This window comes from Danio rerio, chromosome 24 (assembly GCF_049306965.1).
Source record: "Danio rerio strain Tuebingen ecotype United States chromosome 24, GRCz12tu, whole genome shotgun sequence".
In the NCBI taxonomy this organism is placed as follows: domain Eukaryota; kingdom Metazoa; phylum Chordata; class Actinopteri; order Cypriniformes; family Danionidae; genus Danio; species Danio rerio.
Genome location: NC_133199.1, coordinates 35,150,903 through 35,170,072, shown reverse-complemented (window position 1 = coordinate 35,170,072; position 19,170 = coordinate 35,150,903). Strand labels below are relative to the sequence as shown.

The 19,170-nt window shown below is 37.6% G+C and overlaps 1 long non-coding RNA gene across 2 annotated transcripts in view; it reads left to right on the top strand.

The window, feature by feature from the left end:
- The window catches only part of LOC141380742 (uncharacterized), a 125,416-nt gene that overhangs the window by 69,144 nt on the left and 37,102 nt on the right, over positions 1-19,170 (top strand). For both annotated transcript variants that reach the window (XR_012399480.1, XR_012399481.1), the window contains exon 5: positions 8,440-8,697. This is a non-coding gene — a long non-coding RNA (uncharacterized lncRNA). The remainder of the gene's footprint in view (positions 1-8,439; positions 8,698-19,170) is intronic.

Here is a 19,170-nt window from a genome sequence, read left to right as displayed (position 1 = left end):
TTTCCCATTGGATTCTGTACACGCAATTTAAAGCGGAGGGAAAGTTTGGGTTTTGGGTGCGTATTTGAACAGACATATACACATAATTAATAATAATAACATCTAAAGATGTCGATCTTTGTGGGGTTTTTTTTAAAACACAACTAATTTTGTCCTCAATGAGCATAAAAACTAGAAAAGCAATGCTTTCATTATAACGTTAGAGGTGTGCATTTTTAAAGTGACACCTGTTTTTTAATGGGTCCCACTTTATATTAAGTGGCCTTAACTAATATGTACTTACACAGAAATTAATAGTTTGTTACAATGTACTTATTGTGTAAATACAGGTATTTATTGTGTACTTATGCTTGCTTAAATACCTGTATGTAATTACATCTGTAATTAACTTTTGTAATTACATTTGTAAATACACTGCTGACCATCCCTTACACCTTAACCCACCCTTAAACCTACCCATCCCACCAAACCTGTCCCTAACCAACCCCAATCCCAACTCAAAAGCACCACAAGGGTTCTCAAATACATTATGAACACAGTAAGTACATTGTATTTATTTTTTTGATGTAAGTACATAGTAGTTAAGGACACTTAATATAAAGTGGGACCTTTTAATGTAATCAAACAGAAAAAAAAAATCTAATAAATGAAATACATATTAGACTCTTAATATAAATATGTTGTCTTTTAAAAATATAATAGTACCCAAAAAATAAGCACTAGTAGCTAATTAATAAGTACTTCTCTCTAATGGAAAACACTAGTACAATGTTTCTCAAACTGTGGTACGTGTACCACTAGTGGTACGCAGGCTTGCTTCTAGTGGTACGCGGAGGAATGAAATATGTCATGTACATGCTATACACATTTCAAAAATGATGTATATAATATGCCATATATGACATGTAGCCTATATTTCTGAGGTAATCTGCCATGTTTTTTTTTTACTTTGCAGAGTTGTAGCTGCTATATTTCAATACTACGCTACTGTATTTCAATACTGCTCATTGTGGTGGTACTTGGAGAGACAATTTTTTTCTGAGGTGGTACTTGATGAAAAAAGTTTGAGAACCACTGTTTTACAGTGTACAGTCTTGCACCCTCTGGCTGACTAAATTGTAACTATGGGAAAAGAAATAACATGCAGTATTCCATCATAAAACACATTATTAGCATAATGTAAAAAGTTCATACTGTACATCTTCCTTCAAAGCTTCTGTTTAAAAGTTTTTTTCTTTCTGATAATGTACATCGGTAACTCCTGCGCTCTGCACTGCGGTGACTCATAGTATTGTGTCTCCTCTACACTCGAGAATTGCCCACGTTTTACACCCATTCTGAAAGGAGAACTGTGACGAAATGAATTACAGGGTTGCACCACCAACTCCTAATTGTGATAAATTTGTCACATCTACCCAGACAATGAGCTGAAAGGCAACGTGATCTGTTAAACTGGATTTAATTTCACAGGCGTTTGGCAAAAGCCGACGCGATTCCTTTTTTACAAATATCGCACTTCTGTCGGCCTCTCTTCTGGCACAGGAGTTCCCTCTTGTTTCTCATTCAACGCCGCCAACGTTTATTTACAGCCACGTCCAAAAAAACCTTGAGGATTTCACCACATTAAGCACCGTAATATTCAAACAATTACTTTATCTGTTAACACCCCGGCTGAAGTTTGCGTCGTGAAATCGGCATTGTTCCGCTCGCTGGAATGTGACACCGTCCAATTGCTGTCCTACTTGAATGAGTGTGGTGTAATTTTGCGCATGTTAACATATGCAGGTGAGCTCTGTCACGGATGCAGATTATCCTCCTGCCTACCTGAGCGTGAAAAGTGTGTGTGTGTGGGGAAGGGGAAGGAGGGGGACGTCGACGCAACTTCAAGTGACCCACGGAAAGTGGATATCCAGCTCTTTACAGAGGCGTTGAAGTGTGCAGTAATTGTAATGACTTGGGCTGAACATGCCCGGCAGATGTGCTCAGACTGTAATATGCAGTTTGCTACTGACGGAGCATGAGCCATCCGTTTGAATTCAGGTCGACGCGTCCGCTGTGAAAATTCCTCCTGCAAAAGACGCAACTTGTTCTGGCGAAGGGGGAGCGTTTGATTTCAGTGCTTTTTTTCTGGGGTGGAAAGTAATCTTTCTAAAAGGGTGTGTGTGTGGTGTGGGTAATGAGATGGAAAGCTAAGGAATGGTGTGCGGTTTCTCTGTGCAAAGTTCAGTTCTTTTATTTATAGAGAATATAGGGTCTACTGTAGGAAGCTTTAAATGTAGTCCATTGCTTCCTATCAGTAAACTTGGTATAAGAAAGTATGCAAAATAATCTTGTGTGTTGCAGTTGCACTTCTTTTAGGGTTTACTGTTAGATCCCAGCAGGCACAGGGCATTAACATGACATCAGATTGATGTTGTACCCCAATGTCATGGGGACGTTGTGTTTTGTACGCAAACGCAAATCGGGTTGACTTAAAAATCCAATGTCAGCCCGATGTCAATGTCCAACCTAAAATCGATCAAATATCAACCTATGATGTTTCAGCTTGACGTTGTGTGGATGTTACTGTTATGACGTCTATTAGACGTTGGATTTTGGTTGCCATACCTGACGAATAAATGTCAGTACTTGATGCCAATATGACATTGGTTCTTTTATTTTGGTCACTTCTCAATACAACCTAAAATCAACCAATTATCAACCTCCTGGTTTATACTTGACGCGTCCGCTAGTTTGCTTGAGTGTGTGCAGCAAATGTGACATCTTTGCTGTGTCTGCGGAGGTTCGCTTTGGGTGCACGCGACATGATTTCGGCTGGCGGAGCGCACGATTTTTTTTCAGACTCAAGCGAACAGTTTGCGCAGTGCCACATTTGATTTGAGTTGAATATCGATCACTTTTAAGAGACTTAGTCTGAAACGGGTATGCCTGTACACAAGGCCGGAGCAAGCTGAACTGCCGCTCTAGGCAGAGGACGATCATGCTGCCCTCAACCCCAATGTGAAAACGAAAGTGACCGGTTATGAAAATGAAGTGAGGTGTCGCGGACCTCTTTTCCAGCGCACTATGCACGCACATAACCGAGAATGCGCGGGTGCTGAGGGAGGGAGGGAGGTGTCGCACACACTGCACTCTCTATTCTGCAGCCCTATGCGCGGATATAAATGAGGACGCGCGGGTCTCAATTCTGCCGCCCTATGCGCGGATATAACTGAGGACACGCAGGTGCTGATGGAAGTGTCGCTGACGCCACCCTCTCTATTCTGTCGTCTATGCGCGAATATATTTGAGGACGCGGGTGGTGAGGGAGGTGTCGCGGACATAACTGAGGACGCGGGTGGTAAGGGAGGTGTCGCGGATGCCGCCCTCTCTATACCGCCTAGGTCGCCTCTATGGACGCACCGGCCCTGCCTGTACAGACATCTTTATGATCTGTGATCACAGAGATAACCTGATGATCAATAATTCTTTTTTTTTTTTAGATTTTTATTTTTGGCCATTTTGCCTTTATTAGATAGGACAGTATTGAGACAGGAAGCGAAGTGGGAGAGAGAGAGAGGGGGTAGGGTAGGGAAATGTCATCGAGCCGGGATTCGAACTCGTGACGCCCTGACGTGCTATTGCACCATATGTTGGCGCACTAACCACTAGGCTATTGCGCCGACATGATCAATAATTCTTGACTAGAAATTGCAACAGCCGTGGGAAAGAAGGAAAGTTTTTGTTTAAAAGTTTGGAAAAACCTAAGGGGGAAACATTTGTTAAAGCCAAAAGAGGACATGGCAAAAGTGGAGACCCGAGTGGTTTTAATACACAATTACAGACATGTTTTACACTCATGTATATATTACAGTTTTTGAATTTAAAACTATGTAATTGCTTCAAAACTATAAATAAGGTCACAAATTATTTCTTTAATATCTCGAAAAAACATTTGAACTTATCGGTTTACAATATACTGATGGCCTGTTGTTCTAGGCTTTATTGGTGAAAATGGTCAGGAATGTTGGAGTATTATTGCCTGTTTAGTATAAGAATAGGACAAAAATTAGTCAGACAGTAATGTGTCAATTGTGGAGTGCGCTAAATCTAAAAAAACAATCTGTATTTTTTAGTAAGTGTACTTTTTATTGCTTTTACTCTTGTGATAAAAAATATATATTTGTACAGCAACCCATGTACTCTTGTCATATTGTAATATTTTAATTAACTTTTATAGGTAAAACTGTCCAAGCTATGAACAAAAGCAAGTGATGCATTAAAGTTTAAAAAAATGTTGAATGGTTATAAAAATCCTTATAATCATTAAAATAGTTGATAAAAGTAAAGAAAATAGTTAGTTTAAAAACATTTAATGATAAAAATGATATGACATAGCTCCGGAAACTTTCTATATCTCTGTTAATCTGGCTGACTTCACATTCAGATTCTTTTGACCCATTCTTTTCTTTTGCCCCCTGATGTTTTCAAGAATATCAAAATGGTGAACGCAGCAGTTTTGTGAGGTGTGCGCGCAGTTAGCGCCAGGAGAAAGTATAAATCCAGCTTAATGATGTTACAGCTTGACGTTGTGTGGATGTTACCATTGTGACGTCTATCAGATGTTGGATTTTGGTTGCCATACATGACAAATAAATGTCAGTACTTGACGTCAATATTATGTTGGTTTGAGATGTTGGTTCGATGTTGGATTTTGGTCACTTTCCAACACAACCTAAAATGAACCAAATATCAATGTCATTTTTGGACATCAAAAAATGTTGTTCTTAAATGCTGGCTAGACATTGAATTTTGGTCACCTGACGTCACAACCTAAATCTAACTTAATGGACCCTTTTCACAAGACTAATATGACACGTTTAACGGTCATCATACACTTAAATCCTTAAATGTTTTTAATATTTACATTTGTAAAAAAAAAAAAATGAATATTTATATGTATTTCTGCATGTATTATAAAATTTTGTGTTGTACTCTCCGGTTCACTGCGCAATAAGTTTAGGCCAAGTAGGGCCATGACACCTGCTACTGAGAAACCCGGAAATGTGAAAAGGTTTCATATTAATCGTCTGCCATCTGTGGAATAAAATATTGCAAATGTAGAACTTACAAATATATATATTTATACTTCAAAACAATAAATTTGAGCAAACTGTCTGTTTTTAAATAATTTTTTTAAATTTAAAAGTCAAAATATGGGTGAAATTATGTTATTTTGACCTTTACATATTAAATGTAAACACAAATGAGTGATAATCTTATTTGATTACATTATATTTGACTGTATTATGAATTATGATTACAACTCGACAAATGGGTAGACCTTTTTTTGCCCATATTTTCTAATATTTGTAATATTTACTTGTATCGATTACCATATTTTGGTGGTTCATTCCGCTGTGACCCCTGATTAATAAAGGGACTAAGCTTAAAAGAAAATAAATGAATGAATGAATGAATGAATGAATGAATGAACGAACAAATGAATGAATGAATGAATGAATGAATGAATGAAAGAATGAATGAATGAAAAAACAATATGCAAATAAAAAGCCATCAGCATTACATTATTTTTGCGACCCCTGGGGTGATTACATTGTATTAAAGACACAGCAATAATAAACAGATATTTCAATATCATGTTAACATATACTTCCTATGTGAAAATATGTTTTGAGTTTTTACTGCAAATGTCACATCCATAACGCTGAAATTGCTCATATATTAAAAATAAATACAGGCGACAACTGAACATGGAGCATGGTCTCTGCGTTCTCCGAAATTAAACGATGAAAAGACTTGGGCCTATTGGTATGCGTGCGCTGTTGTGTGCAAGCTTTATTTATAACCTCCTCAGAGAATATTGGGGGCCGCGAGTCACTGGAATTGTTATTTTGGGGGTTGTAGGCTGAAAAGTTTGGGAATCCCTGTCCTAAAACAGGTTTTTTTGTGGTGCAGTAAGTAAATCAGCATTATGATATTCTCCAGTGGCTCGGTTTGAATAATGTCATTATGGCTCAAGTTATTGGAATAAAAATAAAATAAAAGCCTGCATCTGGAACTAGCGTCATTGCCTAAAAGATGGCAGAGCACTTCCTCTCTGCGGTAAGCGAGTTAATGCTGATTTTCAATAAAATGAGAAATATCATTTACCAACCTATGCAGCAGTAAATGAAATTACATTTTAAATGATCTACGGGTACGTTCAATAAATAAATAAAGAGATATGAAAATTCTCACACATCCTTTAATTTCCAATTATCGTAATTACTGATTCCAGAGAAATGTGTGCCTTCCACCGATTAGGGCTGATTTTATTTCATGTAATTCCATTGTTTTTAAATTGTCTACCTTTCATCAGCAGCCAAGTCAACTAGTGCGATGGTGTGGTATCAGAATCTAATGCAATTGTAATCTCATCTGTTTTAATCACATCTAATCAGATATTATCTCAACTAATCACATCACAGATCACATTACCCGTTCTAATCTAATCCTGTAGTCATGGCGATTTCTGCTATCCCTCAAGTTTTCGCAGAACATGCTTGGCTTCTGCTTTTTGTTGTCAGTGTTTGTCTTTTTTCTTCACCTTTGCTCTTCCAAGCAGATCAATTTAAAGGGATCCATTGAACTCCTCATTCCTCAACAGTCATTTTTCAGCTCATGTGTAGCTTTATTTTGTGGAACAGTCAGTTATTTATTTCTTTATTTTTGTTGCTAGGATGTTGCTAAGATGTTCAGAGTTGTTTCTAGAATTTTTTGATGCTGTTGTCGAGGTGTTTCTAAAGTCCAGCTAGTTGCTAGGGCAGGGGTCACCAACCCTGTTCCTGGAGACCTTCCTGCAGAATTCAGTCCCAACCCTGATCAAACACACCTGAACCAATTAATAGTACCTAAAGTATCACTTGATAATTACAAACAGGTGTGTTTGGTCAGGCCCAGGGTTGCAACTGAAATGAGCTGGAAGGTAGCTCTCGAGGAACAGGGTTGGTGACCCCTGTGCTAGGGTATTCCAACACAATCTCACAGCAATTCGTAACTTTTTGATTTAGTGGCTAATTAGTATGAATTCATACGATCTAATTCATACAATTTAATATGATTTGCTCATCACCCAATGACGATTGGGGTTAGGGGTGGGGTTGGGTGCCACGCCTCCTTTTTAAAATTATTTTCGTACTTGTGAACTCGTACGTATTCATATGAGTTAGCCACTAAGATGACAAAACGTAAAATACTTACATTTCCTCGTGAGATCAGGCTGGGTAATCCTAAGGTTTACTGAGAAGTTTATTACCTTCCTAAAGTGTCATGAAGGTGTTGCTTATATATAATGTTGCTAGGGTGTTGCTAAGAGAAGTTTCTATGAGTAGGGTGTTGCTGTTCTGAGTAGTTTCTATGTTTCTGTGTTTTTTCTTAAGGGGTTGCTAATGTGTAGGGTGTAACTAGGCTATTGTTAAAGAGTTTTGAGTGCTTTCTAACATGTTTCTAGACTGTTGTCAGGGTGTTGCTAAGTCTAGCATGTAACTAGGGTGCTGGTAAGGAGTTTTGAGTGGTTTCTCTAACATGTTTTTATTTTGTTGTTCAGGTTGTTGTTTCTAAAGTTGCTATGGCATTGCTAAGGTTTTCTGAGGAGCTATTCTATGCTATTGTAAAGGTGTTGCAAAGGTGTAGCATGTTACTAGGGTGTTGCTTAGGTGTTCTGAGTGGTTTCTAACATGTTTCCATTTTATTGTTGTGGCATTGCTAAATCTAATAGATATGCACGATAAATTCAACCTCTATTTTTATACTAACACTATTTAAAAAAAGATATAACACTCCAATTACGGCATAATGGCTGACAAACACAGTGACCTTTGCATTGCAGTCTGATCTCTTAATGAAAATATATAACAATGTATATATAACAGTTGAAGTCAAAACTATTAGCCCCCCCCCCTTAAATTTTTATTTTTTTTAAATACTTCCCAAATGATGTTTAACAGAGCGAGGAAATGTTTACAGTATGTCTGATAATATTTTTTTTCTTCTGAAGAAAGTCTTCCGGGTTTCTTCCCACCGCAACCTCGATTTCGCTTTTAAAAATAGCAGCCACGTGAAATCAGTCTATAGAAGTGTCTTGAAAAATATCTAGTCAAATATTATTTACTGTCATCATGGCAAAGATAAAATAAATCAGTTATTAGAAATGAGTTGAAAAAAAAATCTTCTCTCCGTTAAACAAAAATTGAAGAAAAAAACAAAACAAAAAAAAACAGGGGGGCAAATAATTCAGGGGGACTAATAATTCTGACTACAACTGTATATTATTAGGAAAGTTTTCCCACTTTCTCTATCTTTTATGACATTTATTGGCAGAAGTGGACCACTTAAACTATTTTATCTGTTTTCTAATATTTTAAAAGTTTAACTCATGGTTTGTTTTTCCTCCTCCAGGATGACCCTCCTCGACAGGGCTGGTTTCAGATCACCTGCTGCTAAATAAATGACTCGCAGCAAAAAAAATCATCCCCCTTCCCAAAACCAATCAAGCCTGTAATGACACTCCATCCAGCACAGTATGAGTCTGGACGACACCACCAAAAGCAATAAACTCAACTCTACAAAACACAAAGAACCATAGAAAAATGTGCAAGCTACTCTTTTCCATGTACAAAAACCTGAGACAGCGGATGCTTTCAGATCAACATGAAGGTAAGTAAATAATGACGTATTGTATATCACCCAACTACCACTTTAAACACTAGTATTAGTATGTCAGATTGTAATAAGCTGTCTAAATAAGTATTTAGTGAATTTGATTAGAACAGGGGTGCCCAGGCTCGGTCCTGGAGGGCCGGTGTCCTGCATAGTTTAGCTCTAACTTTCTTCAACACACCTGCCTGGAAGTTTTTGTATACCCAGAAAGAGCTTGATTAGCTGGTTCAGCTGTGTTTAATTGGGATTGGCACTAAAATATGCAGGACACCGGCCCTCTAGGACAGAGTTTGGACACCCCTGGATTAGAACTACAAACAAGGGTAAAAAGTTGGTACAAAAACTACAAAAATGGCAGTTGCTTCGAGGTTAAAGTAGCAATAGTTGATTGTCTTCAGAAACAATTATTTTTGTTATGCTAGTTAATTATTTTTACGTCCTAAAAGAAATCATTCAATTAAGAGGGCCAAATGTACTTATATGTATTTTAATGATCTGTGGAAGGCATACGAACAAGAAACGTTTGTCCATCAAAAGCTTAAGGCTGAACATTATGATAGGCTGTCTTACCTGTCTTTAAACATATTTAATTGTATACCTCTACACACCCTATTTGTGCAGAAATGATTTCGTAATTGGCTCTGATGAATGATTTGTGATGTATTGTGATGCTGCCTGGTGCACGTTCAATGTGTGTGGCTTTGAATGGCGATTTGCACACAGTGACATAAGCTGTGTCCCAAATGGCACACTATACACTATACACTCATGCACTATGTACTTATGCACTTACACACTCAACAGGGTATGTATGTAGTGTCGTCCCAAATGGCACACTAATGTTTTTTTTACTAAGCAGAAATTCAAACCATTTCCCTGATGACGTTTGACGGTTGCCAAATCATTGAAGTAAACGGCCGAATTATCAAATAATACCAGCCGTGAGTGTTGCCGCAATCACTATCGGGAGGCGCTATAATCACTCTCGTAAAAGAATTTTGCTTTCACCATCCAAAATAAATAAAGTTATTCAACATGTGCGTCCGATAGCTCCGCCCCTTCCGCTACGTAAGCAAACCTGCGGTCGTTGAGTGCGTGAAGTGTCCATCGTTACACACTTCATTTTACCGGCTGAATGAGTGCATCATCCGGGTAATTAAAGTGCACTTATTATTTTTAGAGTTTTCAGTGTGAACACACTACTTACACTATTTATACTACAAAATGGCGTAGAACAGTGCATAAGTATGCGATTTGGGACGCAGCTATAGGCTTTTAGTGCTATCAGGCTAACATTAGCATTGTCCAAGATTTTCTATTATACCTTTTCAATTCAAATCAATTTATTTGTATAGCGCATTTATTTGTATTATTGCTTCAAAGCAGCTTAACAAAAGGTCCACATTATTGCATTACAGTCAAATTCAGAAAAGTTTAAGTTACCATAATTTTATTAGTTACTGATAACTAGTAACTAATTGCTTTAAACAGTTAAAGTTATTATGAATAAACATAATTACCCTGCAGTTATATATCACCCAGGCATATTCTGACTCCTATATACATTTCTGGAGAGTGCTGAATATGTCCCAGGAGGTAGTTCTTTTGTTTTTGCAGTTTTTGTTTTCACAAATCACACTTCAACTGTATGTGATGTACATGTTCGATGTTATATTTCATTGACGGTCACGAACTGAAGACCACTGGGCACTAGTCCATTTTTGAAGGGCACTTTTTTCAAAAAGACAAAAAGGACATGTGCACTGCACAGCTTGAGCCAAATCTGTGCATGTGCCTGGCTTGACACATACGTTGATGTACTTGAGATGTAGTGTAGAGTTGACGACAGCAGGGTTCGAGTCAAGTGAAGAATGGTTCCAGAAAGTATATATAACAGGTAAAAATCAGGGGTCTTTTACTTTTGCTTTTCAAAACACTGCGGTTGGGTTTAGGGAAGTGAGTGCGCGGGTCAGTCAGTACTTTTTATAACACTATTGGTTGGGTTTAGGGAAGGGAGAGGGTGGGGTTATTGGTCATTTAGGGTGCTTTCACACCTACACTTTTGTTTCGGAACGTGTCTCGATTGCCCAGTTAGCGCAGTTCGTTTGGCATATGTGAACAGGGCAATCACGCTCTGTGCCGCGCCAAAGTAATCGCTCCGAGATCGCTTGAATGAGGTGGTCTCGGCTCGATTGAAACGAACCCTGGAGCGGTTCGATTACAGTGAGAAAGCGATCCGATCCGAGCGCGGTTATATCACAGTGTTTTATGGATATGTAATAGGCATACGGCTACATGAAGAGAGAATTATGAGTATGGTGGATGCCCGCAAACGAGTGATGATCTCCCGGTAATCTCGCGTCTCCCTCCCGGTCCTCAAATAGGCTACGTCGCGCACCCTTCTCACCCCTCCCCAACGCATCTCTCCTCAGACACATCGTGCGTGGGCGCACCCTATCAATCACCACCAAACCACCACCTCTCCTGACAGCTGAGCAGGACGCTGCAAAATAAACCCTGACACTCTGACCAATGTGAGGAGAGTTTACTCGCACGTGACTTGCTTATGCTCTTTTGGTCCGATTAGAAACTTTGCAATGTGAAAGCGAACCGCTCCATGAGCAAAGAGCAACAATGTAATATTTGTAATCTCTGTTTCGGAACAACTGAATCGATTCACAGGTGTGAAAGCACCCGTAGTCAGTCAGTCAGTAAGTTAGTTAGTCAAGAGCGGGCTCTGGTGGATTTATGTGAGAACAGCACGTGCAAACTGTTCTCGCGAGACAAATTTGACATTTAAAAAACCATAAAGCCTCTAGTGGATTCACAAACAAAAAAACAGCAAACAAACAAACAAACAAACAAACAAACAAACAAACAAACAAACAAACAAACAAACAAACAAACAAACAAAAACATAGCTCCTGGGATGTTCTTGGGTCTCTCCAGAAATGTATGGGGTACGTAATCAGAATGATCCTGGGTTGTATTTGGCATATTGGATTTGACACATAAACAATAAGGCAGCTTGTAACTTATGTATGTATATATATATATATATATATATATATATATATATATATATATATATATATATATGTCTCAGAGCTTGTCTACTCTTCTGTTACACACTCAAAAGGACAGTGCTCAGCATATAGAAGTACACCCCATATCTTTAATTAAAATTATTATTTTCTACAGGATGCTTAATGCTTTACCATATTATAGTTGTGCATATGCATTAGATTAGTCAGTACTAAAGCCTAATATGGAGATAATCTAACAAAATATCTCATGATAATGGTCCAAAATTAGTACACATAAATGTAAATGTTAGGAAAAATATTAGATTAAAATTTTAAAAAGAGCAAAATTCATGATAAACTAAAAATATATAAACATTTTGTTGAAGTTTTCTAATATTTTGCATGAATTTAAATACATTATATTTCTATTTCTAAAGATGTTTGGTGATTAAACTATTATTTTAACAAATATATCCATTTAATAAATCAGTTCAAAAGCAGCAAAATATATGACCTATTTTCACTGAAAATTGCTAAAAAAATATACATTTTCAATAATGTTCAGCACTGTATGTCTTTTTCTTTTTTAGTATGAGTACATACTTTTAGGGCATAGTATAAGTGCACGAATTGGGACGCAGCAGTGGTTGTGTTTCATGCTGGAACATTGAGGGCAGCTGCTGTTGCCTCCAGGTCTAAATGACCTCATCAGCTGCAGAGGTCACGACCCCTCTCGTCATTAGCATCATCTGCTGCTGTTTCAAACAGAATCACTAACTGAAATTTGGGATTATGCAGGACTTCTTGACCAGGCCGTCGGCGAGGAAACAGGGAAACAGATCATGAGATCATCTTGACAAAGAGCGCTGTTGGATGCATTTGAATTCACTCAATGCTGAAATTTATCAAATGAATGCAAATAAATTCAGAGATAATCAGCATCCCATATCAAACCTTTTAATAATTCAAATCTCATAACAGGACGTTTTTCATTGTCTGGTTAACTCCGCTAGCAAATGCAGATAGAAATGGATTGAGGAAAATGTGTCTCTGCTGAAGATTTAAAAATATGTATATTTTAAATAAGTGAGTTTTAATTGTCCATAGGCGGTTCATTCCGCTGTGGCGACCTCTGATTAATAAAGGGAGTAAGCTGATAAGACAATGAAGGAATGAATGATTGTCCAAATAAAATGAATACTAAGGTCTTGCTAACTGTTATCTGAGGTGTTGCTAAGGTGCTTTAAACAGTCTTTTGGCCATTACTAATTAGTAATGAAGGCACTGTGGGTTGGTTTCCAGGGTGTTGCCAATATATTCTGTGAGATTTTGTTTTTCTATGCTTTTAAGGTCCAGCATGTTGTAGGGCTGGGCAATAAGGGCAAAAAATCTTTTTTAGGAGGGTATACAATATAGGGTGTACAATATATATTCGGTATTTCCCCATAAATGGTTACTTTAGAGTTAAAGCCTTTATTAAAACATTATTAAACATTTTTTTTTGAGCAAAATATACTTCCTGTTTACAAATAAACATCTGGACAAAAAATAACAGCGGCACAAAATCTTTGATAAAAAAAAAATAAAGTACAGGTTTTTCTCCTGTTTAAAACTGTTGCACAATATTACAAATGATAAACAAAATCTTTGATAAATAAATACAGTACAGGTTGTTTTTCCTGCTTAGTGAAGTTTTATCATAAACTAATTTCGAGAGGATCACGTGCTTATGATTGACACGGCTGGACCCGAGTCAAGCTAATGAATGAACCACCAATCAGGCTATTCCTAACCCAGTATAAATAACCAAACACCCTACCTTTAGTCATCTTCGTTTTAAAGAATCCCCCCTTCCACCCCTTCTCCTCCTCTTTTCTACAGGGTAGCACGGCGGCCCAGTGGCTACCACTGCGGCCTCACAGCAAAAAAAAATAAAAATAAAAAAATGCCTCCGACTCAGGTATCCACCCAACCGGTCAGCATTTTCGTGCGGAGCTCATGTTCTCCCTGTGCTTGCATGGGTTTTCCCCTGGTCCTCCGGTTTCCTCCCACACCCCCAAAAACATGAGACTAAGTAAATTGACTAAACCAAATTAGCACCAAATTAAATTCTGTCAGCAACACTTCACCTTAGCAATCCTTACGCAGCGGAGGGGTGGGAGGGGGGGTCCTCGAGATCTACCCGAGTCAAACTCCCCTCTCGCCCTGCAACGGAAGGGAGCTCCGGGCTCGAGGATCTTTTGAGCTCGGGGCTCTCTCCCGGGACAGCATGGCAAACTAGCTTATTACCAATCATCAGCTAAGTGTGAACTCTTGAAACACTATACACAGCACTACTGTGCTGTTGTGCAAATAACAAAGTAAACAGAACCATAGAAAACAGAGCTACATTGTCAGAGCAAAAAAAGAACTCTTAAATATAACACATCAAAAATAATTGAATGATAGAAAAGAATCACAATAAATGCAAATATGAAACACACAGTATTTTATGTCACAAATACAGTGGTGTTATAAGTAATCTTGTTTACCACAGTTGTGTGATTTATAAACTACTATTAAATCTGCTGTATATGTTTTAGTTACACATTTACATGTATGTATTGTGCTTAATTATTAAAAAGTGCACATATTTAAGTTTTCTAAAGACAAGTCTTTCACTCCATGTAAAAACCCGACACTTTTTCTTTTGTTTTGACTAAACTTGTTTTACTAAATGTTAAATAAGGAGATTAAAATAAATAGACTATAGATATGAGAAGTAACGAAATTGTTTCAGAGTACTGTGATGAAATGCTGGTTAAATGTAAACAGTCATTATAACAAAACAGACTAAATGGGTTATAATGTTAATGTAAAGAAGAGACCGTTGTGTAATAAATACTGAACTTATAATCAGTGAGTATGAGGAGGTTTCTGCTTTAAAATGGGGTTCAAATTCCTCCGATTTTGGCGTTTTTAATACTTTTGAACACATTCAGATGCTGCTTGTCAATTTGAAAAGGCTTCTATGTTCGTTCTTGCTGTCAATTGCGGAAGGATTGATCGATAAAAGGTTTATGATAAACCACTGTGACAGCAGCAGCCACAGCGTGACGTGCGTGCACACAAGGGGGAGTCAGATTTATCCAGGAGTCAGTGATATTTTCAGATATATTATATGTCAGTGATGGGTCGTTCTTGAACGATTCGTTCATTTTGAACAAATCTTTTGTATGACTCATGGAGTGAATCATTCGTCACACATTTGTGCAAGTGGAGCTAGTGTGCTGCTGCCTTGGAGTGGTCTGTTTATGCAGAATGCGCACATGTGGCCTCAAACCATATCGATATGAATGATATTGGATAATCCTGCATCGCGTTGTGGAATCTTATCGATATATCCCCAGAACTCGATATACCGACCAGCCCTTGCATGTTTTTAGGGTTTTGTTGATGTTGTTGTTGTTGTTAGCGTTGTTCAGAATAGATTGTATGTTGGTAATATTGTAAGTTTTGCCTCTTGCTAAAGTGTTCTAAATGAATTCTAGAATATTTTTGCTTGATGTCGCTAAGGTGTTCTATAGGGTTCAAAAATGTTTTTATGTTTTTGCCTATGTATTGCCTGTTGTTAAAGTGCTGCTAAGGTGCTCTGAGTGAATTCTAAATTGTTTTTGTGATGTTGTCAAGGTGCTACTAAGGACTAGCATGTTGCCTTGATGCTGCTTAGGTGTTTAAGTGGGTTCAAGAATGTTTCTTTGTTGTTGCTCAGGTCTTGCCTGTTGTTAAGGTGTTGCTAAGATGTTCTGAGTAAAATGTAAAGTGTGTTTGTGGTGTTGCCAGGGTGTTACTAAGGACAAACATGTTGCCTTGATGTTACTAAGGTGTTCTGAGTGGGTTAAAATGTTTTTATGTTGTTGCTCAAGTCTTGTCTGTTGTTAAGATGTTGCTAAGGTGTTTTGAGTGAATTCTAGATTGTTTTTGTAATGTTGCCAGGGTGTCACTAATAACCAGGGCTTAGAGGTAGTAAGGGGTGTATTGGTGGAGTTAGGACGATTCTAAGGGCCCACACATTTAGGCGGTCTCCAGAGACATTATCAAGGGCCATCCATCGAAACACGACCCTTAACCCCTCCCCCCTACAGATCACTTTCGTCTATGGCCAACTCTCACCCCCCCAGTCTTCACTTTTGTCCACGACCCCCCCCATCTTCACTTCCATCTGTGACCCCCCTGCCGCTCTTCACTTTCGTCCATGATCCACCACCCTCCCACCCCCTACAACACTTTTGTCCACTTTTGTGTTGTTGCGTAGGTCTTGTCTGTTGTTAAGTTGTTGCTAAGATGTTCTGAGGGAATTATATAATATTTTTTGTGATGACTAGTATATTGACAGGATGTGGCCAAGTTGCTCATAATAAGGGGTTTTAATAATGTTTCTGTGCAGTTGCCAGGGCATTGCAAGGACTATGCTGGCAGGCTGTTGCTAAAGAGTTCTTAGAGGTTTTTAGAATGTGTCAGTGCTGTTTCTAGTGTGCTATTAAAATCTTATATGTCGCCAGGGTGTAGCTAAGCCTTTTGATGGAGTTCTGTTACATTTCTTCTATTCCTGTTGGCTAGGGTGTTGATAAGCTGTTCTGAGTAGTCATGTAATCGAAATGAGTTACTGTCTCATTGAGAAATTGATATTTCCTTGAAATTTACAATAAGAAAACAGTCACAAGTGGGCAACATGAAGTGTTGTGATTATTCAAAGTTGTGATTGCCTTAGCAAGTGCCACTAATGCAAATTGCATGATTTCATACCTCATCTTCAATAAAAGATGAATTTGTCCGCACACGGAAGACAAAACTTGTTTAATTGCAATAAAAATTCACTGATTCAGATCAGTGCAGGAGACGCATTTCTCTGCCTGCACTGTGTGAAACCGTCGCTGCTCTTGTAAATAATTAAACTTTCAATAAAATGTATTTAATTCTTTGTGGGGAGGGACGGGACAAAAAGTAATAAAATCTGCATAATTGTGCATTAATTATACATTCAGCTTTGTAATGAGTTAATCAGCCTTTTCCCTTCTACAGACACTTTTCATTCGGTATGAAAACAGTGGCGTATCTTATCACCAGAAAATAGAAATAACCCCACATGACTTTTTCTTGAGCTGGTTTCAGGACAGATTTTTAAGAGACACAAACACTTGACAGCACTAACAAGACCCCCGCTGTGCCCATCCAATCATGCTGAGTAAAACACTATAATCTCCATTAGAAATAACACAATGTTTCAGAATCAGCTCTCTTGCGCTTGAAAAGGTATCATCTCACTATCTAGTATAATTTCAGCATTGCATCTATTATCCCTAAAAAAAAAAAACGCATTCAATAGAAAAACTAAAAGCATGCTGACAAACAGCCTTGCAAATGCACTTTAGAAACAGTCTGGGCACCTAATTTTTTTAAAGAGCCATACAAGTGCTCAATTATTTATACCCAACAACAAAAAAATATGTACAGCCCTGCAAGATTTTACAACAAAACTTGTATAGCATTTGTCGCTGCCGGCTGTCGTCTTTACACAGAGCCCGTCGAGACAAACAACAAGTAGGTAATTACAGCCATACCTTTTCGCCCTTCCCCCCTTTTTACAACTGCCTTCACACTTCCTGTTAGCAACATTGTTCATTAAATGCTGCACTGCTACAACTACCCAGGAGTCTTTGAAAGGGTCTTATTGGGAGCCATCAAACAGAAGCACTGGGATAATGACACTGTCAGGAGCACGAGGACTGATATCCTGAGAGCAGAGACTTCACACGTCGCCTTATCGGAAGGCGGCGAGGTTTAAATCAGACGGGCAAAAACACTCATTTACTTTAATGAAGTCTTGGGAAAAAAATGGAAGCCGTCAATTAGGAGGCAAATCATTAGAAATGAAAGCCACGTGACTTTCGCTAATCATTCAGGTCAAAGATGGCATCTTGTCAGGCACCAGAGGTTGACATTAAGTAAGTCGGGAAACTAGACAATAAGGAGTTCATTATTATTGTTATTATTATTATTATTATTATTATTATTATTATTATTATTAGTAGTAGTAGTAGTAGTATCAAAATCCCTTTAAGGGAAGTCATTTCACTTGGCAGCCATCTTTGAAACTCTTCTCGGGCAGTTTGCTCGGGCATTCTGTCTGAATGGGGAAACATCAAATTCTCCAAAACTACTTACGATTTTACAATACATAACAATACATATTATGAATAACCAATAAAATTAAACCACAGCTGTACCTTTAGTTTAATTTCTAAATGTTCGTATCACATAAAATCTGCAGAAACTCACGTTTGGTCTGAGTCCCTTCCCTGGATAATTGTCATTCTATAGCGATTGCTAATTGGCTTTTGTACTCGAAGGCGAGCTTTATTCGCCATATAGCGATCACTGATTGGCTCTTGTACTAGAAGGCGGGCTTTATTCACCTTATAGCGATCGCTGATTGGCTCCTGTACTAGAAGGTAACAAAGATAAAATAGAAAATAAATCAGTTATTAGAAATTAGTTATTAAAACTATTATGTTTAGACATGTGAAAAAAATCTTCACTTCGTTAAACAAGAATTGGGGTAAAAAATAAACAGGGGGCTAACAATTTGGGGGGGGGGGCTAATAATTCTGACTTCAACTGTACATATGATGTTTAACATTGTTACAATCTACAATGCAGCACTGTGAAATGCGATAAAAGGTATCTTTTCCATGTTATAAGGAGTTTTTGTCCTTACCATCTCATGATGCACACAATTTTTATTTTACCAAAGCTTTCTAATTCCACTACATCGCTTCAGAACAACAGCATGAACTACTATAATAAAGATCAACTCAGGTACTGATTATGGGCTTTACTCAGTGTTAAATGCTCCTGATGTGAGTTTGAATGCCATTTCACATGATATTTATTGCCATACTACAGAAAACAGCAGCAGATAGTTCACCTCAGATCTTGAAAATAAAATATCCGATGGTTTGAAAATGCAAACCAACATCATCAGTCACTCAGTATTATATTATTGATGTTTAGTAAGTTTAATATAATGAGATTAAAAGACCTTTACAATTTCATTTGGGGTCCAGTGGCTGTTATTTACCAAATATATTTATTAACATTTTGTGCAGATACAATAATATATACATACAAAAATAAGTAATACACTATTCTACTTTTTCAGAACTAAGAACCAATGGCCATCAGAAAAAACAATATAGTTATAAAATAACACAGTAAATGTAAAAAATTAAATAATAAAATAAATGTAGAGGTAGTAAATAATTTATAATAAAAAATAATAAAAAATTATTTATTCCTCTTCTGCTTCAAGATCAATAGTGTCAATATAATTCTGCAAAGGTTTTTATGTTTTGTAAAAAAAATTTAAAGACCCTCTTAAAGAAAACCTAATTTTTTCCAACTT